Source organism: Nicotiana tabacum, chromosome 7, assembly GCF_000715075.1.
Source record: "Nicotiana tabacum cultivar K326 chromosome 7, ASM71507v2, whole genome shotgun sequence".
In the NCBI taxonomy this organism is placed as follows: Eukaryota; Viridiplantae; Streptophyta; class Magnoliopsida; order Solanales; family Solanaceae; genus Nicotiana; species Nicotiana tabacum.
Window position 1 is genome coordinate 32,472,341 of NC_134086.1, and position 27,333 is coordinate 32,499,673.

Here is a 27,333-nt window from a genome sequence, read left to right on the forward strand (position 1 = left end):
CAACTACAAAGGTTAAACCTTTGTGTGCTTCCCATTTGTTTTTATTTCCCTGATGACTAAAACCAGAGTCTAGAGCCTCAAAACCGCCAGGGTCCCCATACCTGCTGTATAAGAAATGGAATATGCAGAATCCTCCATCCAAATTTCCATCTTACTGCCGGCTAATGCTCAGAAGGTCCAAAAACTTATAAGGGGTAATAGTTCTTGGTGCTACTAGATATCGGTTCCTGAGATTCCATCAAGACCAACATAACCTGCCATCTCCTCTAACGTTGGGGTCAACTCAAAATCAGAGAAGTGGAAAACATTGTGTGCCAAGTCCCAAAACGGTATCAAATAGTCAATTATATAGACCCTTGGTTTAATTTTCAGAAGACCGGTGAGCCCACCTAAAGCCTTTGTCACAGAACATGCTGACCTCCCCCAGGTCGTTCCACCGCATGTGGAGTCCTAGTGGAATATCATCTGCGACTCAAAAAGGTAAGTTCTCAATGGTGCTAATTCTGCACATTTTTAAATTAAGGGTGATTGGTTAAAACATGTGAATTTCGTTTGAAAGCTAACCAGAAAGGATTATTTTTTGTAGAATTCAACTTAAAACAAATCACGACTACTTTTGCAAATACGGCCCTTCAGCACTTCGGAGGGCATGATTTTAGGGCTGTGTTTGTTAAATGGCCAAACCTAGAAAAAAGGACCATAGGCGGCTATTCTTGCAAAATGACCTTTCAGTGTCCGATTAGGACATTTCTGGCTATTTGGACAAAAATGACATCACCTAATTTTATTCATGACAAAATGACGACATTTTCATATTTTTGGTTATTTTTGCAAAAGCGGGGCTAGACCCGATGAGGGTTGCCTACGTATCCCACGTCTGATGGGAATCAAACCCGCGTAGTTTAATATGTTTTGACGCAACATGAAAATATGATTTATTTTGAAATAACTTTTCTTCATTATTTTTTTCAAAATTTCGGCAGAGTTTCGGGATATTTTGAATACCGGGGTTTTCTGGAACGGGCTATTTTCTCTCTCCTATCTCAATCTTGGTTTTTCTTGATTTTTCTTCCATATTCTTGAACCCGGTTAACATGCAAGCCGAAGCAAATAAATATACAAGTAGCACGTAAAATGCATTAGGATGATCTTTTAATTTTTTGGGTACACCTGTCCTAGACAGACTCAACCCCTATGTTGAGTCCTCAAAGTCAAATGCATGTGATGCAAACAAGCGTTCCTACTAGGGATCCGTTATGAGGCTATGTTATTCTAGGTTTAAAAATCTGGGTGTATTGTTCTAGACCTGGCTTACCCGAGCGGACGGCACGAGCCGGGGGAGGGGGGCAGCGTACCGGGAATGCAGAAGCTTCACCGACTTTACAACTTGTCCGAACCTCATTCTAAAATTAAAATATGACTATAACAGAAAAGAAGCCACGCGAAGCGTACGCTTCCCAGAAGATTTAGAAGACTCGGAGAGAAGAAAGGTTTCGTAACAGTTTTATATACAATACAAACAATATCAAAGTGGTAAAAAGCGGCATTTAGCACATTACTCTCAACACGTAAAAAATCAGATAATAAACAAAAGACAACTATAGCAGTTATTCTAAGCTCGAATTCTTGAACCTTGAACCAGAAGTTCTAGGTTCTTGTCCTCAGCAAAGTCGCCAAAGCTGTCACACCTCCTTTTTCCCGAGGGGATAGGGAGTTTTTTTAATTAAAGTGGCATTAATAGAAATGAGATTATTTATTTAATTCAGAGTCACCACTTGGGATAATTATTATGGTGTCCCAAGTCACCGATTTATTTTAAAATCCCAAATCGAGATAATTGACTCTCATTTATGGTTCGCGAACACAAAAGACCGGGTAAGAAATTCTGTTAACTCGAGAGAAGGTGTGAGGCACTCCAGGGTTCCATAATTTAAGCACAGTCGCTCAACTATTATTAATTGGCCTAATTATCTAACTTATAACATATTTATAACCTATTTTGCTTTTTTAAGCTCTTTAACCGTTTTTAATATTTATGGAGTTTATTTAAATAAGTCGCGATGTCGCGCACTTATTGTTTTTGAACATATTGCGAATTGCCTCACATGAAATGCACTCGCGATTTATAATATGTCTATTTTAATTATTGTTTGAAGTTATGGTCGAGTACATATGAAATGCACACCCGAATTGAGGATTATGTATCACGACCATGCCACGGGAACCATACCTATAGCCGTGATAATTTATTATTAGTCGTACCTAAAGCAACTATTGCGTTTGAATTATTTATCCTACATTTGGGATTTATTGTAAGGTCAAGTAATATGGCAAAGGAACTGTTGGAGTTGAGATTTAGGTTCTTTTCATACAGATTAAATCTTTGAAACGTGATTCGAACCAGGAGCTTAGATACGATTTCAAGCTATTGATTCATTGGAACGTTATCTAACACTTATGTACTTGAATTACTAGGAAACAAGTAGCAGGTACCGTCACCACTCGTGCACACACCATGATGTGATTCATCTAGTAATCGTTATAGGAGAAAATAAAATAGTGTTATTAAGCATATAAATTTATATAGAAGTAATAACGAAAGAATTAACTATACCTGTAGAGATCCCTCATAAGTGAACCGGCACAAACAACAATACTCTTTCGCAGCTTTGGATAACATAGCATGGTTTGAAGAGCAGATAAAATGTGCTCTTCACCATAGTGAAAATGCTGAGAATGAAAATTATAACGAAATAGTTTTTTGAATAGCCAAACTCATGTGTTATAATAAAATTGCATTCTAGATCTTTTCCTTAGGCCATATATGCCTTGAGAACTCTTGTGATTCTTGAAATTCTCTTTTACGTTTTTTTATATGACTGCAATATTACTCGGATAAACATTTAAATTAGAGAAATTAAAGGATATGAAAAAGATGCAATTCCATGAGATATAAAAAATTTGTCGATGGCTAACCTGTTTGCGAGTATCACTTGGAGCACTTTTAATATTATCAAAAAGAGGCTTAGATTACAAAAAGACATGATGCAAAATAAATACGAAGAGAGTTTGCAACGTACTTGTCAGATCAGGTGCTTCGCTTTGAAATTTAATTCCCTTTGCGATATAACAGATACGTTGAATCTTGCAGGCCTCTGCAATACACCCAAGGGAACACAAATAACAATTGCATAAGAGTATGAATAAGAAACTAAAGAAAAAATAGTACTTACTGAGTGCAAAGACATAAACCTGGTCTTCAAATATAAGAACAAATTCACCAAGCTTTTGCCTCTTCGGCTGTGCTATAATGTAACGTCCATACATATAAGTAAATTCTAATAATAAAGAAGCTAACGGTAGAAACTTATGGAAGAAATCAATAGAGGGTCTTTATATAATTTTAAGCAATATCTTAAGGTGAAAATAAGAGAAAAATGCCAAAAATTTGACAAAAAAGATAAATATCAATGCTAGCTTAAGAGATATGCCATGTCAGCATTTATTTTCCCTCTTTTATGTATATATAGAGATGGCAAGACTAAACATAAAAGCAATTAAGGATTCCCTATACAAATTTCTACAAGTTAATGTTGAACACTATTTTTAATGGAATTTTTACATTTCTATGCCACATAGGAAACCTTATTACCCTCAATGTTTAAGGTTTGACTTAATTACACTTAGTATACCAAATTATCAATTTTATACCATAGTATATTTTAAGGGTACAATTAATGCAGCGTATATCCCTCCTTAATTCAAGGTACCGTATATCCCACCCCTTCCACGTTTCTCTCTCCCAAAACCTCACCCTCACTCACGTTTATGTACTAATACTAGGCACCACTGGTTTAGGAGGTGAGGAGCCTTCCAAATCTTGTCTCATAACATCAGGTGACGAATCCTTTATAGCCTTCTGAGACAAAGCATCACCTGCCTGCATACGGCGATTCAATTCCTCCAATTTAGCAAGAGCTTTGGCTTTCTGTTGTTTACTTCGTTCTTCCTCTTCTTTCTGTAGCTGTAAGGCACGTTGCCTGGCTAACTCTTTCATATTTGCACGCTAATGAAAGCAAGTAGCATACATTAGATTAGATAAAGGGAATAAACAAGTAACTGCCGGATCATGGATAAGTTAAAAGTAAAAGATAAACATACTACCTGCGCCGTGAGAACAGAGCATCTACAATCAGAATACAAATAATCTACAATTTATCTATAAAATATCTACAAACTGGGTATATTGAATTTTAATATCTCAATTCCCATTCAATTGTAGCTTAATTGATATTTTCGACGTAATTGCGTTTTTTGCAGAAGATTTTGTAGAAGTTTTAGTCGTTTTGGATTTGTGAAAACAGAAAATAATGCATCTACAATCAGAATACAAATAATCTACAATTTATCTACAAATTGGGTACATTGAATTTTAATATCCCAATTCCCATTCAATTGTAGCTTAATTGGTATTTTCGACATAATTGCATTTTTTGCAGAAGATTTTGTAGAAGTTTTAGTCGTTTTGGATTTGCGAAAACAGAAAATAATGTATCTAACATAAACAAATAATCTACAATTTATCTACAAAATATCTACAAACTGGGTATATTGAATTTTTATATCCCAATTCCCATTCAATTGTAGCATAATTGAGATTTTTGACATAATTGCATTTTTTCAGAAGATTTGTAGAAGTTTTAGCCGTTTTTTATGTGAAAACAGAAAATAAAGCATCTACAATCAGAATACAAATAATCTACAATTTATCTACAATTTCTGCAATATGTCTTCTTCTTCTTCTTCTTCTTCTTCTTCTTCGAGTTTCAATCTGAAATTCAGTCAAAACCAAGTCTAATCTTCACCAAACTCCTCAAAATTGAGATATAAACTCCAAACCATATTCCCAGTTATTTTCAACAACACTCAATCCAAACAAATAATGATTTTTGAAAACCAAATTTGAATTCAAAGTTTTCAAGCTTTTTAATGGTTGTCATGTGGAATTGCTGCTCTCTTTTCATTTGTTTTGTACTACTGAAATTTGCGATTGACAAATAGAGAGAGATGTAGAGAGAATGTCGACGAACTGAGCTTTTGCAAAACTAATTTCTACAATTTGATTCGAATTTGTTGACGATTTTGTCTTTTTTTGATTTGTGGCTTAAGGAAAAATATCGAAGAACAGAGTTTTTGCAAAAAAGAGTCTATGTTATTTGATTTTAAATTGAAGATATAGGATTTGCGTTTCAAATTTGATCTGAAGGTCGCTAAATCAATTAGAATATTCTGTTCCTAATTTTTAGCGCGCCTAATTAGGAAGGAATTAGCTCCTAATAATTAGTATTTAATGAATGGTATAATAATTGTAGAAAAACTGTGAACATAGCGGGTAAATATGAAACTATGCACATTCTTGATAATAAGTTTTCATATATGGTATAGAAAAGAAAAAGTCTCTACTCAAAATGGGTCTCTTTTGACCCTTAATGAACGTAGGGATGGGCCTCAGGTCAAGGCCCAAACTTATAAAGTAATTACTGCTGAAAATAAACCAACTTTCCACAAAATTCAGCATGTGCTTAACTTACACAATGATTGACATAATGACATGAAGAATGATATTCATACTGAATTACCACAATCAAAACATTCCAAAAGATTTAAACGATAAATTCACACCAAATTGCTATATGACAGCATTCCATGATTGGAAATTTATACTCCTGAATAATAGCTATCGATCCTTTTTCAATTTATACAACTGCATCCACCATTGATGAAACAAATTATTACACAAATTAAACTATTACATAAATGACCACTTTCAAGTATTGGAACTTAAAAATCAAGCCAAGCACTGGCCAGATGTCACGCCCTGAACCTGAAGAGGAGTGACTGGCACCTGGTTCCATACTCAGCTCGAGCGTTCTGTAACTGTAAACTCTGGAGGGTAACCCTCAACTTAGGCCGATGAGGCCATATTCTGAATCATCTGAAAATAACGTCTCTCATATATGCGGTAAATATACCCAAAAGCTGATATATATAATATCAACTGATATACAAAATATATAGGACCCGTCTACAAACCTTAGAGATAAGTGAACTGTATCATGGTCGGGATAGGGCCTCGACCTACCCATCAAACTTGCATATATATAATTGACTCCAAGGTCTAGGCCTAGTAACTCCAAGGAAATGGAGCTTACCAACCAAGCTGATGTTTGACTCTGTCTGCTGGGAAGGTCTGTCCAAATGTCGATCAGGACCTGCAGTCCTGAAATGCAACGTCCCCGACAAAAGGGACGCCAATGCAAAATAATGTACCGAATATGTAAGGCAACAGAATAACTTAAAACAGAAACTGAACTGATAATATAATAACTGAAAGTTACTGGGATACAAAGATAATCTGAAGATATACTTACCTGCTGATACTAACTCAACTCTCTCAATATAGTAAGTAAAATAGATGTTCGGCCTTATAAGGTTCGGTATGTGTAACTGCTCTACCGTAGTAGTCTCGCTCCTAGGCGCTTGGCCATACTAGGCTCTGTATCTCTGCCATTTTGGGCTCACTCATTGGCGCTCGACCACAGTAGGCTCGGTATATAACTTAACATATGATCAAAGGTTGTCCAATAGGGGTCTGCTCATCGATTATAGCTCGATGGTGGTGAAAATATTGTAATACTGTATATATATAGACTCTCTGCTCTCTTGGCTGAAAGAAGATAAAACTAAACTGAATATGAAGTCCAGATAAGGGAGAATGTTGTAACTTATGAGACTATGACAATGTACATAAATTCAGGAATATGAACTTCTCTTTATGTATCGTTGTCAAACACTTGTAGTTACAAGATCACGCCAAAATGAAGGAAAGGTTTAGCCTTAACATATCTTAACTCCATTGAGTCATTAATATCTTCCAAGAAATTCTTCAAACAACTCAACTCAATCTACCATAATATAAGGAGATTCAAAATCAATGTTGAGTAAAGGCTAAGTCTACAACTTAAACTAGTAGCTCGTTTATGTAAATTTAGGCAGCATCTCCCCTGTAACAAGGCCCTCCTCCAATACCATATACCAACAACACCAAGAACAAAACAATAAAAATATGTATGCATCATTGTTTTACCTTATCTCCACAATATATCACAAAATAGCCCATACACCCTAATCACTTCATACATAAAACGACAAAAAAAGTTGCGTCAAACTACCAAAAAAAAAAATGTAACGACGAATGACTAGCCCACCATTCCGTCATTATGTGGTGTTTTTCCATACCTTTTATCCTCCAAAACTCCATAAGACATCAGCAGAATATACAGCCCAAAATAAACACGAAACAACCCACAAAACAGTCCACTACAAGACAAATAACTCAAACTCAAGGCTTCCGATCACCATCCCGTGAGTTCTAACTATTAGAAAACGAATTTTATCAACCTTCCTTGAAATTTAAATCTTAAGTATAAAAACTAGAAGTTTTATTAACTATGAAATACCTTCCAAAACTCAAACTACAAAGAAAAATAGAGGCGATATAGCGATACTTACATCGTAGGGATCGTTCTAGTGTTATCACTTCTTAATTTCATACCCAAGATGTTAATATTAATGGAAACCCTTGTGGAGAGCTTGAGGATAATATTAGGGGTCTTATTCTAGTCGTGGTATGTGGAAAAGTGAAGAAAGAGACGACATAAGGCCTATATATATCCATTTTTGAAAAGTCAAAGAGGTGCTAGCTTGGCACCCTATTATTGGCTCTTTTTCAGACGCTTATATCTTTTTTATTTGGATGTTGTATTAACAAACAGTTAAGAGCGTTAGAAACTAAATTCAAATACCTTCAATTTGGTATATAATATGTCCCAAAAGACCTCATATAACGCATAAAACGTATTGCTCAAAAATCGTTAGTGACACACCTACTTGCCACCTATGCAGTCTGCGCAGTCTCATGAAACTGCAAATATCACTCCACTACTATATCGTATCGATGAATGGTTTAATGCGTTAGAAAAGAGTCTCATAGATCTTCAATGTTGTAGGTATATCATGCCACAATTCCAAGTATATTGGGAGAATAGCTTAGCTATATTTGACCTAAATTTCAGCATATTTATGAATGTAACTTGTGATGATCTTTGCTAACTTTTGTTACACAACTCACTTGACTTCAAAACCGACTTTCATAAGACAAAAATAACTAATAACATAAACTCATTATCATTTTGAGCACCCTAGTCTCACCCCAAAAGTATATGTTATAACATTTCCAACTTGTCGACTTTCAACGAAACTTATTTTCTTCAATTGGTTTATCTTCTAAGCCTTCCAACCTCTTGGTATTTTCAGTCCATGATCTTAAATATTTGTAACCTCTAATTTAACATGATTAAATTACTTTATGTAATTTTAAAGATGATCTCATTTGTGAGCTTACATCAATTGACTTATGACATAATCTCACGTATGAAAATATGGGGTATAACATTATTCCCCCTTTGGAACATTTGTCCTCGAATGTTGACTAACGTGCTTATCAGTCTCATAACTTATATATTTTATGGATATCTTAGTATTGTCCTTTCCCTCTAGGCCACTGCTCTATGAACAAATCCAAAGGACAGGGCATTCCTCCCTTTAGACCTCTTTCTCACACCACGACCTATGGTCGAATTCTTCTGATCTCGTAACTATTACTACCTTCTGCCATGCAGCCTGTACGATTGTGTCCTTGTACGAGCACCTATGAAACTCTTCTCTCATATTTCCTCCAGCTTTTAACCAATCTCTAGGCCCACTTTGTGAATATATAGAAAACTATGGCAAGTTGTCCCTCTAGACATCTGTAGGTGTACTGAAGTCCTTCGCTTGGTACTTTGTTGAACTTACCACTATTTCTATGTCTTGTTTCATAGCCTTGTATATCTATCCTTATGGCTTTACTATATCTAGGTAGGTTATACTATACCATAACACTTACTTTGGTTTATTATTACCGAGGTTTGCTACCCAACTCCAGGTTACTATCTTGTTGTTGATCCTATATGTATAAATCTAAGTCCTTTAGTTCTTCCTCATTACTGTCCATCTTAAGAATGATGGCCTAATCTCATCGCATACTTTGGAATTTTTATCCACCTATTGTTGGTTCACCTTGTGTTGATCTATAATCTACCACTGATAACTTGGCACTTGTTACGTAATACATTGTCATTAGGGCTCATGTCGCATCGGGGAACATCTGAAGTTATTTGCCTGATCCACCTAGGAACAATACAATACTTCATTAACCATATTTCATAGCATCCCAATGTGATTCAACTTATGGAGGTATTTTAATCATGTACAATTCATAAAATCCCTTTTCTTTGAATCGTTGCCCAATCCAAGGCCTAAAAGTCATCCTCTTATCGATCACAATTACACCGTTATTCTACCACTAGGGCAGCATTCCATCCCTTCTAAATTCTCCTAGTCTTAAACTCCTTTGAGTTCACTCATGGTTTGCTAAGCTTTTTATAACTTATAGAAACCATCAGCTCTCTTGTTGTGATAGGTTTAATCCCGAGGACTTACCTATTCTCGTCACCTTCTCATTCACCTATTCTTATCCTTTCCCCTATCTAGCTAAAACCTTGTCGATCTACCATACTTTAGCTTGCGACCTACATATATATATTTATACTACTCGCAACCTTCCTTTGACTTGCTAGCACCATATATTTCCTTATGTTATCTAGAACCTCAAACGAGACATCATATCGTCTCTAACTTTTATTTACTCTCTTAACTAGACCTCTCTGTATCTGGAAACCACAGGCTGGAAAATATGCCACTGACGACACCATTATCATTTATTGATATTGAATTACGATGCTTCCAGCCCTCTATCTGATATCTGAATTATTCGTAACCTTCTGTACTTGGTCATCTCATACCTTCTTCACATTTACCTTAATTACCTTTAAATCTTGTATCGTATCTTCTACCTCTTTCATAACTTCCCTTCCACATAGGTGAAATTTACATCCACACCTTAAAGATCTACTATAATACTTGCACACCATGTGCATACACAGTCCGGTGAAAGCTTTATACTGACTTCTTATGAGGTTGGTACTGTTCTAACTTGATTTATCGTAGAGCCATTATAGAATATGGCCGTTGTACTATCTCTTTTGTACCTCAGATATTTAGAGTGATTCTACAATGTTTTGAGTCACGATTTGTATAATCATCTAGGTCTAATAATCAAACTCCTGATTTACTTATCTATTGTAACTCTCGAGCTTCCTCTTCTCTCTCATCCTTTGTGTAGGCGTAAGCTATCTTCAAATTTGTGGCTTAGGTTATTAGTTATTACCTTAGCCCCTCGTGGAAGCTATGGAACATCCATTATAACCTTCTAGTAATTCAAGCTTTTATCTATGACATGGACTAAATTCTTTCTTTTAACTTATGCTGGAGTCTCCTATAGATGTATCATTGTCAACATATATGCTGTATGGATAACACTCTGAAATCTTATGTGCATTCATAACGTAACTAATTTTGGGTCATAGATATTCCTTTCGTGCCTTCTCAGCTTTTGTTAAAAGTAAGCAATTACCTTTCTTGGTTGTTCTGCCACTTGTTGCATGAATACTCGGCTTATCTTAGTGCCCACATATTGGAATTTTGTGCAACTCATATGATCTCGAATATTACTTTGGATTTTACTTCCCGTTCCTTAGTTTCGATAGGTGTCACTTTGTTTTGGAGTGCATACAATGTCGTAGTGAGACTGTTGTTAGAAGATAATTTCCTCTTTAGGTCACTATGCTTAGTTTGAAGCCTACTTCCTTATTTATTCAGCTAGTCTTTCGTTGTAGCATTTAGGGAAGACTCTCTAACTCTTGTAAAGCTGTGAGCTTATCCCATCATATACCTGACATAATTTTTGATGTTCTTACTCACCTATAAATATCCTTAGTTATATACCTCCATGCCCTTGTTCTCGTAGGGTTACTTCAGAACTCAATTTTTTTTCTCCCCCGTGGAACTCTCTTTTATTTCCGTAACACTTTTACGGCAACTATAACTACATCAACTCCTATCTGAATATTTCTCAAGAATTACGATGTCGTGTCTGCGAGACTGAATTCCCTATGCCAGGGTTCACTAGGTTTATCTTGCACGATCTACTGATTTATCTGTATCCTCTTGTCTAGTCATAACTAGGATCTTCCTGAGTCAGCTACTAACTACTCGTAAGTCCATTCTCATATCTATATTCTGCATAATCTCTATTGGGTTGTTTCCTTTGTCTTAACTTACCTCTCGCACTAGCTCCTTATCTATCAAGTGCTCATTCGCACTTAGTTATCAATAACATCCTGGGAGGGAACCCTTGTTGCCTCTCCCGACATCGTGCTTTAATAATGTTTTGGAGTTGTAACATATCTATAGATTCTGAATAAATGCAATCTCATTCCTTTTGCCTTTTTACCGCATTCATTCTTTACTGTTCCATAGTTACTTGAACTACATAACTCCGACTTACTACCATATCACATCGTCTTCCCTCCCTTAGGAGAGTACTAGCATTTAATTCTATGAAGATTTACCTATATATGGTTTACCTCTTCATCTTTGGCATATTTTCACATCTTCATTAACTCTTACTCGCCTTGCGGTAACCCTTCTATACCAGGGATAACTGAGTTTCATTCGCGCGAGGGGGACACCTAGTGGAACTGGCATACTTAGTCCCTTAAGTATAACTCTACTCACATTGCTTGCTTTAGGGAAACGTCTTCCTTAATGAACTTTAAATGTGATTCTTCCGTTGTCCATTCTACCATTACCGGAACACGATTTCTGAAATTCTTACAATACCGACTATTATCGAATATTTTGGTCCCTAAATCATATTCGATATTTTTTATTGATTGCTAGCGTATGTTGATTTCTATTACTCTGGGGGGGTCTAACTTTGCCTTCTGGTAATTACATTGGAGTCGGCAACTCATTTCCTCGATATGAGGATATGACTTTGTGGCTTATACTCTTTTATAGTCTCAAGACATGTCACCTCTTGTCTTTTCCTTTACTTGACTATAGACTATGTCATCCTGTCTTATTCTCCTGCTAATATCTCTGTTTATTACCTTATTCTATAAATCTCAACAAAATATTGTTTCACTATTTTAGCTCCCCTGACCATTTTGGGTTAATCTAACCCAAGCTGAATCCTAATATTCCATCTGTTTACTGTTAAAATGGTAATAACAATTAAATTTGTTGATGAGACTCTAAAAATACGTGATCTATTTTTATGCTAGTTGTTAGAGTAGTTGATGCTAGATATATGAAGATAAAGGATAAAAACGCAAATTAGAATAGAGCTGTAATCAAACCGAGGGGCTTGCTGTCCGGGCCTCAGACTAACCGATAAGGACCTCGAGGTTGATGCCTACACTCGGGCTTGAGCTATCGGGATGACCGGGAAGGAACTAACAGTTAGAGTATAATTAAAGGAGGCTCTTTATGGCTAATATCAAGCAATAAATAGAGAACAAATATGAAAGCAATAAATGAAAGAGGTAGTCTCGAGCGAGTAAGCTAGAGAGAAAGAGAGAGAGAGAAAGAGAGAGAGAGAGATGTTATTGATCTTGTGTAGAATAGTTGGAGCAACAACAGCCCCTTACAAAGTGATAAAGATCCCCTTTATATAGGAGGGGAATCTCATCATAGTATAAAATACATTAATTGTAAAGGCATGGAGAGGGGACGACTAGATGTGACAATTCGATACAGACTCTAGGTAGGCCGACTCTGTCAGACTTAGCTGTGTGCCTTGGGAATCCCCTATTTTACTCTAGCCTCGATCAATATTCTCTTTAGGTCGGGCCCTGACGAGCTTTGAGGGAGGGAACTCGGTCATAGCCTCGCATCCTCGAGGCCTCGAGGTGTTCCTCCGAAATGACTTAATAGCAATAAATTAGACCCTCTAATTTCGCCACATACAGGTAGTCTCCGCATTTCCTAGAACAAAGCGATGGGAAATGATTCTGATACCTTACTCCCCGGGCTTCTCGTGACGACATCATGTCGATGATGCAATGGCGTGAATTTTCACGATAAGCGGGACATTCCATGGACTTGTCTTTTCGATGCCATTCAATGCGCTATCGATTCTTGTTCTTCAAATGGCAGTACCACCATCGATTCAGTTCTTTAAGGACGCAGTAATTGCGCCCGCCGGTCAGTCTTCCAAAGGCCTCGATAACCGTGTCATTATCTCCTATAAATAGGAGCGTTATGGCGTTATTTTTCTATTCAAGTGTCTTTATTTGCTCATTCATCCCTTTCTCCTCACCATCTTCCTCTATTGTTGATCACCATGTTCGGAGTTCACGGCCTTAAGTTTGTTTGGCAGCGTTCCCATAGGCCATGTTGTGGCCTTTTGCTTGAGCTCCCCTTTGTCGAGCACGGTTATACCGTTCTGTCGCTGCTGTTGTTATTGTTACACCTGCTGTTGCTATCCTTATTGGCTCAAGATGATGATATACGGGGATCAACTTTCCTCGCTTTAGAAAATTATTCGGACTATATACCGCTGCTCAATCTCCTACCCTGGACTGGTGTGCCACTTCATCCCTTGGGTTTTTTTCTTTCTCGGGGGATAAAATGGCACAACTGGCCGTTGAGGCTGGGGCCCACTGAATCTTCAACCTTTGGCTTCGGCGGGCTATGTCTCTTTCTCTGTATCTTCTGCGTGCCCCCCCCTTTTCCTCTTCTCCATCTTCTCCCACAGCGAGGACATTCTGCGGGATTAAGCTGGGAACCTAGAGGAGATGGCGATCAAAGAAGTTGCCTTCGAGGATGCGAGCTCGAGGAGGCAGCGCTCGGAGATGCTGATACTGGAGATGAACCTTCGAGGATGGACTAGGCTCTAGGCTTTTACCACGGGTATGCATCCCTTTGCTTCTTTGTTCCTGCGTAAGTACCCCTTGCGGGCTTTTGTAATTGTACGTAAGGACCCCTTGAGGGCCGTTGTTAGCCATTATTTATGAAATAAAAAGACATCTTCTTTACTTCTGTTTTTGATATTTGCCATATTCTTGTGTATTTTGCGGGGATTTCGAATGTATGTCTCTATTGACGATCGTCAATATTCAACTCGGGTGCGAGCATTCTTTCCGGCCTCTGGTTGATAGAATGACTCCTTTCCAAGCTCATCATTTTTTTTCAGATCAAGCTTGAAGCGGTTTGTTAAACTCGGGTCATCGGGACCCTCGAGCCTTGTGGATATAGAGCACCGAACCTTTAATTTTTGAGACGGCCTTTGAGCGAAAGTTAACTTCGGGTACTCGGATATTTACTTTGAACTTGATGTCGATAACCTTTTTCGGTGTTGTAGGCAGGTCTCTGAGGAGGGGTTACTCATTTTTAGGCGACTTCCTGAGGTTGAGCCCTCATAGACGGAGCCTGAAGTGCTTAATTTTCTCCTTGAGAGGAAACCTCAAGGTTGAGTACCACCTTGGAACCCGTACCAAAGCCGTTGGCCTCCTGGGGCCTAACTTGGGTAGGCAAATCGTTGTTGTTTCCCCACATATATATGGGGTTGCACCCGCTTCTTGGAAGATCCCATTTTTTAGATAGCTATCCTTCCATTTTGGCATCAAGTCCTTCGTTACCTTAGCGCCAAAGCGTTCATGTAGGTTCCTGCCTCAGTTTGCTAGTTCCACTATAGCCATGACTGCTACTTCAGGGTCTGCCCGACAGAGAGGGGAGAGTTCCACTCCTAGTGCTCAGGATCCACGGGAGTTTACTATGAAGACTATGTCTTCGATAAGAGAGGAGCATCTGGAGATAGTGAGGAGAGACTATGGATGGGGCGAGGGGGTAGTGCTGCAGGCGCTTCCCCCCGAATAAGGGTATCACGGACCTCACAATGTGTACTTGTACCCTTTCGCACTAGGCCCCCTTGATAGGGTCATGCTCGATTTCTGTTTAAAGTATCAGGTTACTTCGGTGCAGATACATCCGTCATTTTGGAAAATAGTGCTGATGATAAGGTTCTTCGCGGAGAAAGCAGGGCTTGAATTCATGCTCAGTCACGACGCCTGTACCAGCCCTTTCATCATCAATGTCTGCTAACTTTGCGGTGCCGTTCGTCCACGCCCTTTTTTGTTGATAATGAGGAAGATGGAGATCAAGAGTGGGTCAGTTTATTCGTCAGAGTCCAGACGACTGACGTAATTCCCTTGGAACATATGCCATTCCCCGAGGAATGGAATTACACACGTGAATGGAGCATCTCGTGCCTTCTCAGATTCACTCATGGTGAAAGCTAGTTTAGTAATCGTGTTTCCTTCTTTTCTAGAGCAATTTCATGGGCACAAGGCAAAGTTCCTGATCTTCCTGGCTGGGTTTAGAAGTTGACGACCCATTCGACTTGTGACGAGCATAGGTGGCGAACTGTGTCCCAGAGCATATGGGAAGCAAAATACCACGGTATGTGCATAACTACTTTTACCTTATCCTTCATACGTTTGGGAAGACCTTTCCCCCTTTTATGCACTAATCTTGGCGTAGTAGGTATCGAAGGGTCCCCAAGGACAAGGCTGTGTTCCTCCGGAGAGGGGGAGGAACTGCCAGCTTCTGAGCTGAAGGACGATAATGATAATCGGGATATGCATTTGCAGTAGGATGAGCTCGCAGTAGGGAAAAATGGGGCCTAGTCTTTGAGGAGAAAACATCACCTAAGCCTGCTGCACCCAAAGTTTTTGGTTCTGGAGAGGTGGTTTCTCCGATTGATCATGCTTCGACCGAGGTTGGTTCTTCCAGGGCCGAGGGGGCTGGATCAATAGAAGTGTGCTCGGCCTTCGAGAAAGTCCGCCGGCTTCATTTTGAGGTGAGTTTTAGCACAGGCCTTCCGCATCTCGCGACTTCCCTTCCTTATCGAGTTTTTTTTCTGTAGGACTTTGACAGGCTTAGGTCTGAGCAGCTCCATCACGGGGCTAGGCTCCGGAAAGCTCTGGATGAGGGTAGGTCCCTTAGGCTCCTTTGCGAGGAGGAGGAAGTTGAGTTAACACACTAGCGATATGAGGCATACCGGAGCTCGAATTACGAGAGATATTTGATGGCGTAGGTAACTTCTCATCCCGGGAGGGTATGTGTCTCAGCTTTTAACCCTTTGGGTTAACTTTTTGCCTATCCCAGTTGCAGAAAAAGACGGAGGCTCTGGAGCGCCTTAGGGGTGAAACCGACCGAGTCAGGAATGACTATGCCGAGCTAAGAGCTCAGGTGCAGGATCAAGCTTTAGAAGCGAAGGGTGCCTTGGCTAAAGTTCCTGCTTTCGAGGCCCAACTCTGCTTAGCTTGTGACAATACTTTAGTTCAAGCGGATATGATCACAAAACTTGAGTTCGAACTTTCAAAGGTTAGGGCTGAGATCCTTGATGCTCGGGCTGAAGCAGCACTAAGCCGGACAAAGGTTGATCAGGAGATGGAAATTCATTTGAAGGATGCTACCGCTGCCCAAGCTGAGTTGAAGAGGGTCCTCAATCGTGAAGAGAGGATCGAAGAATATGCTCATTGCAGATCTCGAAGAAAGTTACTTGATGAGATCGGTGCCAAGGGTTTTGTTCTCCCGGAAAAGCTGGCGCGAGCGAGGGCGGACGAGCATGATGCTTGGTCACTCATGTACGACACTGAGAAGAGCGAAGACGAGGCCGATAGGCCGTAGCCCTCAGGGGCGGGGCATAGATTTTGTCATTTTGTATGTGATATTGCCAGAGAGCGTTCGTAGATGGAGGATGCACCTTTTCATGTATGTAAAATAGAAGAGAACTTGAAGCTTTATTGCTTATGTACCCCTTTCTGCTTTGTCTCTGACCAGGTGGACTAGTTTCGGAGTTGGTGAGAATCCTTAGATTTGTGATACGGCTTCGGGGCTCATCAGGCAGGCCCGGGGGCTCTTACGCTTTTGGTTGATGCAGCCTTTAGTGTAAGCTAGCATTAGAGCTCTTAAGATTTTGCTCAATTGTTTAAGGTTTAGTCTCTGAGTCGGACTTCTACTCGAGCCCATTCGACCCTCAGGCTTTCGTGTCTGCATGGGTGGGCGACAATGACCCTTACGCCTTGCCTTTGGGCATTTGTATTTTAACTATTTTGGGTTCAGTCTCCGAGTTGGGTTTCGACTCGAGTACAATTGACCCTCAAGTTCTGTATTTTCATGGGCTGGTGACAACGGCTCTCACGCCTTGGGTCGAAGCAACCTTTTATGTATATGGCCCTGAGGCTTATGAAGCTGGCAACGATGGCTCTTACGCTATGCCCTTAGGCATGTGTAGTTAACTATTTTGAATCCGGTCTCTGAATCGGGTTACAACTCGAGCTCACTTTTACCCTCAAGCTTTCAAATTCTTAAGTTGGTGATGATGGCTCTTACGCTTTTGGTCGATGTGACCTTTTAGTGTGTGGCCCTAAGGCTTATTAGGTTGGTAACAATGGCTCTTACGATTTTCCCTTAGGCATATGTAGGCTTTGTTTTCCTCTCGTTAAGGAGTTTTTGAAATGATTTTGCCTGACCCATCGTCGGTTCGGGAAGAACCTCGATTTCAAGTTGTTTGTGGTGATGTTCGATCACCTTAAAAGGTTAAGCTCGTAGGCTGAGTAGCTCGAAGCCTTATGATTTGGAGCTGATATGGTCGAAGCTCTTTTGCCTGTTGAGGGTAGCCTATTTAACCAGTTCTTTTCGAATTAGGTTCGAAGTAATGGCCTATGATTTTATAGCGACGGTCGGGCATCCCTGAGTCACGTAAATTCGGCTGGTGCAGACATATGACCGTAGTCATTTGTGTTTGGCCGGAACGTTTTTTGATCCCGAGTGTAGTAGTTTAGGCGTCTACATCGAGGGTATGCCCTTTCGGAAGTCTTACAAATGCGACATATAGCCTAAGCTTCGGGATTGAGTTTATGCCTGTAGTAAGGTCTTACAAACTTTTCATGCCTTTTGAGGTCTTATAGTTTTGTTGATACTTGGTACAAGTATGATTCATGCCATGCGGGTGCCGGATTATTGACGCTAGTCTCCGAGTATCTCGGGGCGTTCTCGGTGAAGGGATCCTTGTGAGGATGCTGGATTTCCTTTGGAGTACGAGATGCTTTGGTGAAAGATATTCTTTGCTTGTTCGGCATAAGTACATGCTGTTTTGTTTCCATGAGCCCGACTTATGCGGACATGGTTCATTTGACCATTTGGCCCGGTACATTGTTTCCTATTGGAACTTAGTCAGTCGCTCTGTGGTTCCTCCGAGTGGATGACCTCCAGTGTTCGGGGTTGATTGCAAAAGAAAGTCTTGTAAGCTTGTTGGGTCCTCCTTAGGTAGCGCGTGGACGTTGCCTCGTTGAAAACCTTGCCGGCGAAACCCTCTTCGGGATGAAATAAAGCTCGATCGAAGGGAAAGAGTACAACAGATGTCATTAAGGCCTTGAGATATTCGGGTTGGATTAACATTTTCGACAGCTCTGACCGGGTTCCTCCATATGGGTTGATATAAAATAATGAAAGATGGAGGTGGTCTTACCTCGTCGTAGGGTGCGTAGGTGATATTCCGAGGCCCGATGCGTCCCTATTGTTTGGAGCGAGGAATCGGTACGGTCTTCCGCTGTGTTTAATCAGGCTCAGCAAAAGACGTAGTTTGATTACCTTTTGACTCTTTTGAGAATGGAGATATTGGTGTCGGCGCTACGCTACGTAACGCGAACACTTCCCTTGCCGCGTGTTGTTCCCGTATACGGTTTTAATTCCGTCCTTTGCTAGGGATTTCATCATTTGGCGAAGAGGGGATGGTACCGCTTTCATGCGGTGTGTCCGTGGCCATTCGAATAAGGCGTTATATCTCGTGTCTCCTTTGATGACAAGGAATTTGGCGTTCCGTCCCGCGCCGGCCATTCTGACTGAGAGGATGACCTTTCCTTTCATTATTTCGATCGTCGTACTGAATCCGTCAAGGATTCGAGAGGCGGGCATGAGTTGATCGAGCTACCTGGATTCACAAGCGCATGTTTTATTCGAAGTGAAGGAGTGAAGAAAGAGGTTACCAGTTCGTTGTTATGAAGTTGGGGCAAGGTTTAGAAGCCTTTTACGCCGAATGTGAGGGCATCTTCGGGTATGTATCCCCGGGTTCGTTTTTCTCCGGTGATGGATATTTTTGTCCTCCTCTCCGCAAGTTCCCGGGGAGTGTCGACGCACCTCCAATATTGTGATAACATGTTGTGGCCCATTTGATTCGTTCTTCTTGGCCACCTTTCTTTCTCGGAATCGAACTTGAGCCCGATTGCCCGAAAATTCTCGGCGATGACTTTTATTGAGTAGTTTGGCTGTTTCCTTTTGGAGTTGGTGACAATATTTGGTCCTATGGCCGTACGTATTACGAAGTTCGCGTACCAAGTTGTGATTCCTCTAGGAAGGATCCGAATGAATAGGCCTAGGCCATTTGGCATCCCCGATTTTGCTGATAGCAAACACGATGTCCGATAATATCGATGTTGAAGTTGTTTTCTGATAGGTGAGGTGCCCCCATTGGTCCTGTGTCCCCGTCAAATCCTCCTCCATTGATGAGTCCCCGAGGGTTCTATCCTCGGTTCACCAATCGATCGTTGCAAGGCGAATTGCGTCTCGGGGGATTCCTCCTATCTTCGGAGTACGACTTATACCTCTGTTTGTTCGATTTTGACTCCTTCGCCAGGAGACTGCTCAGATATACTGTGCCCGAGGGGGCTCCCAGCTGGTCGTCCTCGACCCTGATCTTTGACTGGTACCGATTGTTGACGTCCGACCAGGTTATGGCGGGATATTCGATTAGATTTTCTTTCAGCTGTCTTAAGGCCACCGAGCTTCCGCTCATTCAAGCCTTAAGTGAAAGCCTGCACCACCCAGTCGTCAAAGACCGGGGTTAGTTCCATTTTTTCTATTTGGAAATGAGATACGAATTCTCGCAGCATTTCGTTCTCCTTCTGCTTAATCTTCAATACGTTGGACTTCTTTGTTGCTACTTTGATGGAACCGACGTGCGCCTTTATGAAGGAATCTGCTAGCATGGTAAATGAATCTATGGAGTTGGGAGCTAGGTTGTGATACCACATCATGTCCCCCTTCGAGAGCGTTTCTCCAAACTTCTTCGGTAAGACGGACACGATCTCGTCGTGTTTTATGTCATTGCCCTTTACCGCGCACATATAGGCAATGACATGTTCGTTGGGATTTGAGGTACATTGTATTTCAGGAGTTCTGGCCTTCTTAACTTCTTTGGAATGGGCTTCGGAGCCGCTTCCTCTAGGAACGACAGTTGTATGAACTTCTTCGAATCTACACCCTTCAGCACCGGGGGAGCGCCCGGGATTTGGTCGACTCTGAAGTTATAGGTTTCGACCTTCTTGTCATTGGCTACTATTATTTTCTCGCCTGACTCGATCCTTTTGGTGAGGCCCTCCAGCATTTTCACGATGGCAGGATCGGCTACTGATCCATTGTTGCTTGATCTCTCCGGTACCTATTCAGCCAGGGGAGTAGTTTCCGGTGCTATTATGCTGGGAGTCTTCGGATGGCTTTGCATTTGAGCGATAGCCAACTGTTGTGCCTGCAACATTTCAAAAATAACACGAAGACTAACTTTCTGTTCTTCCCAGGCTGGAGTTTTTTGGGCTTCCTGTTGGTCGCCAAGTTTTATGCTCCTATCGGTGTGTGAGATTTCGTTGACCGATGAGGCCATATTCTAAATCGTCTAAAAATAATTTCTCTCTCATATGTGGGTTAAACATACCCAAAAGCTGATATATATAACTGTGCAGGCCGACAAAACCGCCCATGAATATCTACTGATATACCAAATATATAGGACTCGCCTACAAGCCTCTAGAGATAACTAAACTGTACCATGGTAGGGATAGGGCCTCGACCTACCCATCAAACCTATATATATAAAATTGACTCCAAGGTCTTCTGGTAACTCCGAGGAAGCGGAGCTTACCAACCAAGCTGATGTTTGACTCTGTCTGCTGGGAGGGTCTGTCCAAATATGAATCAGGACCTACATGCATGAAATGCAGCATTCCCGACAACAGGGACGTCAGTACAAAATAATGTACCGAGTATGTAAGGCAACAAAATAACTTAAAACAGAAACTGAACTGATAATATAATAACTGAAAGTAACTTGGAGTCAAAGATAATCTCAAGATATGGTTACCTGCTGATACTGACTCAACTCTCTCAATATAGTAAGTGGAATAGCTCTCCGACCTTATAAGGCTCGGTATGTGTAACTGCTCTGCCCTAGTAGGCTCACTCATAGGTGCTCGGCCATACAGGCTCTGTATCTCTGCCATTCTAGGCTCGCTCATTAGCGCTCAGCCTTAGTAGGCCCGGTATAAAACTTACCATCTGATCGGAGGTTGCCCAATAGAGGCATGCCCATCGATTATAGGTCGATAGTGGTGAATATACTGTAATACTGTATATATAGACTCTCTACTCTCTTGGCTGAAAGAAGACAAAACTAAACAGAATATGAAGTCCCAATAAGGGAGAATGCTCTAACTTATAGACTAGGACAATGTACATAAATTCAGGAATATGAACTTCTCTTTATGTCTCGTTGTCAAACACCTGTAGTTACAAAATCATGCCAAAATGAAGATAAAGTTTAGCCTTAACATACTTTAACTTCATTGAGTCCCTAATACCTTCCAAGTAATTCTTCAAACAACTCAACTCAATCTACCATTGCATAAGGAGATTCAAAATCAGTGTTGAGTAAAGGCTAAGTCTGCAACTTAAACAAGTAGCTTGTTTATGTAAATTTGGGTAGCATCTCCCTTGTAACAAGGCCCTCCTCCAATACCATATACCAACAACACCAAGAACACAACATTAACAACATGTATGCATCATTTTCCAACCTTATCTCCATCACAATATATCACAAAACAACCCACACACCCTAATCACTTCATACATAAAACGACAACAAAAATAGTGTTAAACAACCTAAAAAAAATGTAACGACGAATGACCAGCCCACCATTCCGTCATTATGTGGTGTTTCTCCACATCTTTTATCCTCCAAAACTCCATAAAACATTAGCAAAATATACAGCCAAAAATCAACACGAAACAACTCACAAAACAATCCACTACAAGTCGAATAACTCAAACTCATGTCTTCCGATCACTATCCTGTAAGTTCTAACTATTAGGAAATGAATTTATCAACTTTCCTTGATACTTAAAACTTAAGTACAGAAACTAGACAGTTTCTTAACTATGAAGTACCTTCCAAAACACAAATTAAAAAGAAAAGGAGAGGCGATATAGCGATACTTACATCGTAGGGATCATTCTAGTATTATTACTTCTTGATTTCGTACCCGGGATATTAATATTATTGGAAACTCTTATGGAGAGCTTGAGGATAAGTTTAGAGGTATTATTCTGGTCGTGGTATGTGAAAAAGTGAAGAAAGAAATGACATAAGGCCTATATATACCAATTTTTGAAAAGTCAAAGAGGTGCTAGATTGACACCCTATTATTGGCTATTCTTCAGATGCTTATATATTTTTATCTGGATGTCGAATGAACAAATGGTTAAGAGCATTAGAAACTAAATTCCAAGACCTTCAATTTGGTATATAATATTTTCCAAAAAGACCTCATGTAACACATAAAATGTATTGCTGAAAAAGCTTTAGCGACATACCTATGCAGTCTGTGCAGTCTCGCGAAACTGCAAATACTCTCTACTCATATATCGTATCGATGAATGGTTTTATGCGTTAGAAAAGAGACTCGTAGATCTTTAATTTTGTAGGTAGAGCATCCCCTAATTCGAAGTATATTGGGAGAAAATCTCAACTACATTTGGCCTAAATTTCAGCATATTTATAAATGTAACTTGTGATGAAATTTGCCAACTTTTGTTCCATAATTCACTTGACTTCAAAAAATAACACACGACTATCATAAGACAAAAATAACTCATAACATAACCTCCTTATCATTTTGATCACCCTAGTCTCACCCCCAAAGTATATGTTATAACATTCCTAACTTGTCGACTTTCGACGAAACTTATTTTCTTCAATTGATTTAGCTTCTAAGCCTTCCAACCTTTTGGTATTTGCAGTCCATGATCTTAAATATTTGTAACCTCCAAGTTAACATGATTTAATTACTTTATGTACTTTCAAAGATGATCTCATTTGTGAGCTTACATCAATTGACTTATGACATACTCTCATATGTGAAAACATGGGGTGTATCACCAGACTTCTATGTCTGTCACCAACGCTTTCAATTGTTCATGTGAAACAAATGACTAAGCAATTACAACAATAGAATATCCAACAAGCAAATAAGCCAAAATGGAATGGCTAATCTCTAGGCTACGTTTGAGTTTCCAAACATCCTCTTACTCCATTGTTGTCACAAAACATTTTTTTTAACCAAATCCTTCTATAATGACAAAAGGAGCTAAAACTAGCATCATTGATGGTTAAATTTGCTATTCAGAACCCTTCAGCACAACTGCGTTAAACTCTAGTTCAAATCAAGTCATAAACTCACAAGTAATAAACAATTTTTCCAAATCACTTCAAATCTACCAATTGACTATACCAACTCGAAGATTTAAAAAAAAAAGTGTTTAACATTACATATCGACTAGGAACTAAACCAAATAACACAGAATTAGAAGTTTTAAACAAACACTCCTGCATCAATATGGAATCCAACAATTATTTCCAAACTTCATTTATACAACCATGGAAGAAACAGATGCTTGGCTTCATACATGGTTACAGCAGAATCAAAACAGACAGAAAATAAATCTCTGAAACTGGCAAAAAGGCAGCAACAAAAACAAATGCAGCAACAGGAACCAGCAGGAGCAAAAGATCGACAAAATGAAGTGTGGCCAACAAAAGAAGAATCCCAGCAATTCAAGAACAAGAGAAATAGCAACCAACTAGAAATCCCATCAAAATTCGAGCAAAATGATATAGAATGAGAGAGGTTGAGGGAATGTGCCAGCATCCTCTTAAAATTAGGAAATTGGCATCTTCTGAAACAGAAAAATGGATAGCTATCCAGTTTTTGGATATTTCCTCTCACTCTCAACTCTTTCTTTAACAGATTGGGACACTTGTCCCTGTTTCTAGAAGCTTCTTTTATTCCCAGACCCTTTTAAATTTTTTAACTTCCAATTCTTACCCCAACATTTAAATTTATTCCACATTTTAATGTATTTCCAATTGAACAAAACAGATTCCTCCATTTTTGTCATTTCTTTTAGACCGCTGAATTTCAGTAATTACAAACAACTATCACAACAGAAAAAAACTCAGATAAATCAAAAATCACAGCACAACAAGCAATATTCAAACTTTAGCCTATTTAGGTGATTAAACGAATTCAAACCTACAATTAGCTAATCAAGATTACTTTGACCAAATTGAAACTGCGTACTATGCATCTAAAATTTTGGCCTACACAGAATTAGGGATCGCAAACGGTGCGGTGTGGTGTGGTTGCGGGGCAAACCTGCATAAATTCGCAAAGATTTCAACCCGCCCCGCCCCGCATAGCATTTGCACCCGCATCCACCTGCCCCACATCTACACCCGCATTCACCCGCCCCGCCCCGCACCGCATTTGCAATTTCTGTCATTTATGGAATTTCATGTATATTAATTTTCACTAAAACTACTCGAACCAGATGAGATTTGATTTACATATTTAAATGATTCCAAATTAAACTGATTTGCTAAAAATAATAATAATAATAATAATAATAATAATAATAATAATAATAATAATAATAATAATAATAATAATAATAATAATAATTGAAACTGACAAATGAATCAGCGCATGTTGCTATCTTACAACAAGTGCTATTACTTTACGAAAGTTTTAAGATTTGTAAACTTTACCTTAAACAGCGTTGAATATGTTACTATTTAGTAGGCTGCTATTATTAAGTTATTATTTTTTAAGTGACAAAAATTAAAATAATAATTTTTGTGTAACAAACTTTTCATTAGATGATTAAGTGATAAATGTTAATAAATTAATCATAAAAATATTTGTCTAAACTACATTTTATATTTCGTTAAATGTCTAGCTTTTTTCTTTTATTCAAAATTTCTAAATTAATTAACATCTCACTAATTAAAAGGTGTACTTGAAAGAGAAGAAGTTATAAATGATTTAGTTTGTTTTTATTAAGTATCAAATATTAAAATAGATATTCTACTATTTTTGTCGCATACTTTGCTCATGAGTCATGTCTTACTGGGTAAAACAATAGGCCAAATCCAGTAAACTTGTGCAAACCTGCGAAAACCCGCAACCGCCCCGCCCCGCCCTAATTCCCATCTAAGGTTGAATAAGATTAGATTAGTCATTTCAACCCGCCCCGCAATTGTCCCGCACCGCATAACTTTAGACCCGCTTCGCCCCGCATAGCCTTAAACCCGCCCCGCCATGCACCCGCACCGCCTCATTTGCCATCCTTACACATAATCAATGAATTTGAAATCTTAACTAACCTAGAACATGCTAAACCTTCGGAAAAAAACATGCTAACAATCACATACTTATGCAACCTTCAGACAATTATCAATTGACAATCTAACCAACTCGAATCTAAACTATACATGCTATCTATAACATGTAACAGAAAATATCAAGCAATTAAATCATATAAGTAGTAATTAAAGAAGTGAAAAAGAGGGTTACCAATAATGAACAAAGCTGCCCGGGAAAAGAGATATTCAGCTATAGCCAGTATCGCTACATGAGCATTAACCAAGATTGAGGGCATAGCCAATGCTATATGCAGCAATGTTTGCCATACGCCAGCAAAAGAAATCAACTTATGGGACTTTCATGGTGGTGTCCAGGTTCGGGTGGCCTAGAATAGGTCCAAAATTGACTTCAATTGATAATTCTTGATAAGAGTGTTCAATTAATGTTGGTATAAACCTCAGGTAGGATGGAATTTGGGGAAACTCGAAATGGGGAAATTTAGATTTTTTGTGACTTCTTAGACCCGAAAATGGAGAAGTGATTAGGGGGTGTTGGAGATTATTTGATGTCAATTTGGGGTGATTTATGGTGTCACCGCCGCCGTAGGCGATTTCTGGCTGGTGGCGGATGACGGAGGTGAGAGAGACGAGTTAAGAGATGAGAAAGGGGGAAATGGGGTTGGTTCTCTAGGGTTTGGGGGGTTCTTCGATATTTTTAAGGGGTAAGGGTAGTTAGTTGCGGTCCGCTAGATCAAAATAAAGGAATTAGTTTAGTCCAAACGCCGTCGTTTTGGGCTGGGGAAAGGCTGAACCGGATCTTTGGGAAGTCTGGGCTTGGGCAAGGAGCAAATTAGAAAGACTTTAGGGCAATTGGGCCAATCAAAAATGGTTTTGGCCCAATTTGGGATTAAACTTCTCTTCCTCTTTTTTTTCTCTTTTTCTTTCCTTCTTTGATTTTTAATCTAATAAAATTAATTAAAATTCTAAATTAAGTCCTAAATCAAATATATTTTGTAAAATTAAATTAATTGTCTATTTTTGACATCATAATAATTAATTAACTTAAACTAATGAAAGACAAATATTACTTTTAAAACTAAAAGCTACATATGTAAAATGACCATTATTTTTATGATTTTTATTTAATAATATAATTAACTTATGCAATTAAACTCTAAATGCAGTTAAGACCTAACAATGCTATGTAATGAAGATTTGGACATTTTTGGTATTTTTTTATGATTTTAAAATGTTAAAAATGCATGAAAAATTCAACTAAATGCAAACAATTAATTAACAAAAATTCCTATAAATTCTATGAAAATTAAAAACAATTAAGAAAAAAAATATTTGTGAATTTTGTAGGAGTATTTTAGTCTGAAAATCACATGCTCACAGATCTGAGGGCAGTTTTCCAATCTTCAGATAATCTACATATTTGTTTCTCCAATCCCAAATCAGGCTTGTAGAGTCTATTTCGATGTGATCTTCTTCCAGTATTGATCTCATGAGTTGTACGAATGCCCCAGTATTGAGCTTGTCATCCTCGACTGACGACCCTAAGTTAGCAAGGGCATCGACCTCGTTGTTTTGATCCGAGGAACGTGTTGTAAAGTCCATTCCTTGAACCGATGTAATGTTACTTGCATTTTATCCAGGTATATTTGCATTCGTTCTTCTCTGACCTCGAAAGTCCCATTAACTTGGTTCACCACGAGGAGAGA

General features: G+C 39.2%; 1 long non-coding RNA gene across 1 annotated transcript; it reads right to left on the bottom strand.

Moving 5' to 3' along the window:
* Positions 1-5,649: 5,649 nt before the first annotated feature.
* LOC142182668 (uncharacterized) lies at positions 5,650-26,323 on the bottom strand. Its single transcript, XR_012711553.1, has 2 exons — positions 25,821-26,323; positions 5,650-6,280 (listed from the first exon to the last, which is right to left on the bottom strand). It is a non-coding gene; the product is annotated as an uncharacterized LOC142182668 (long non-coding RNA).
* Between the last annotated feature and the right edge of the window lie 1,010 nt (positions 26,324-27,333).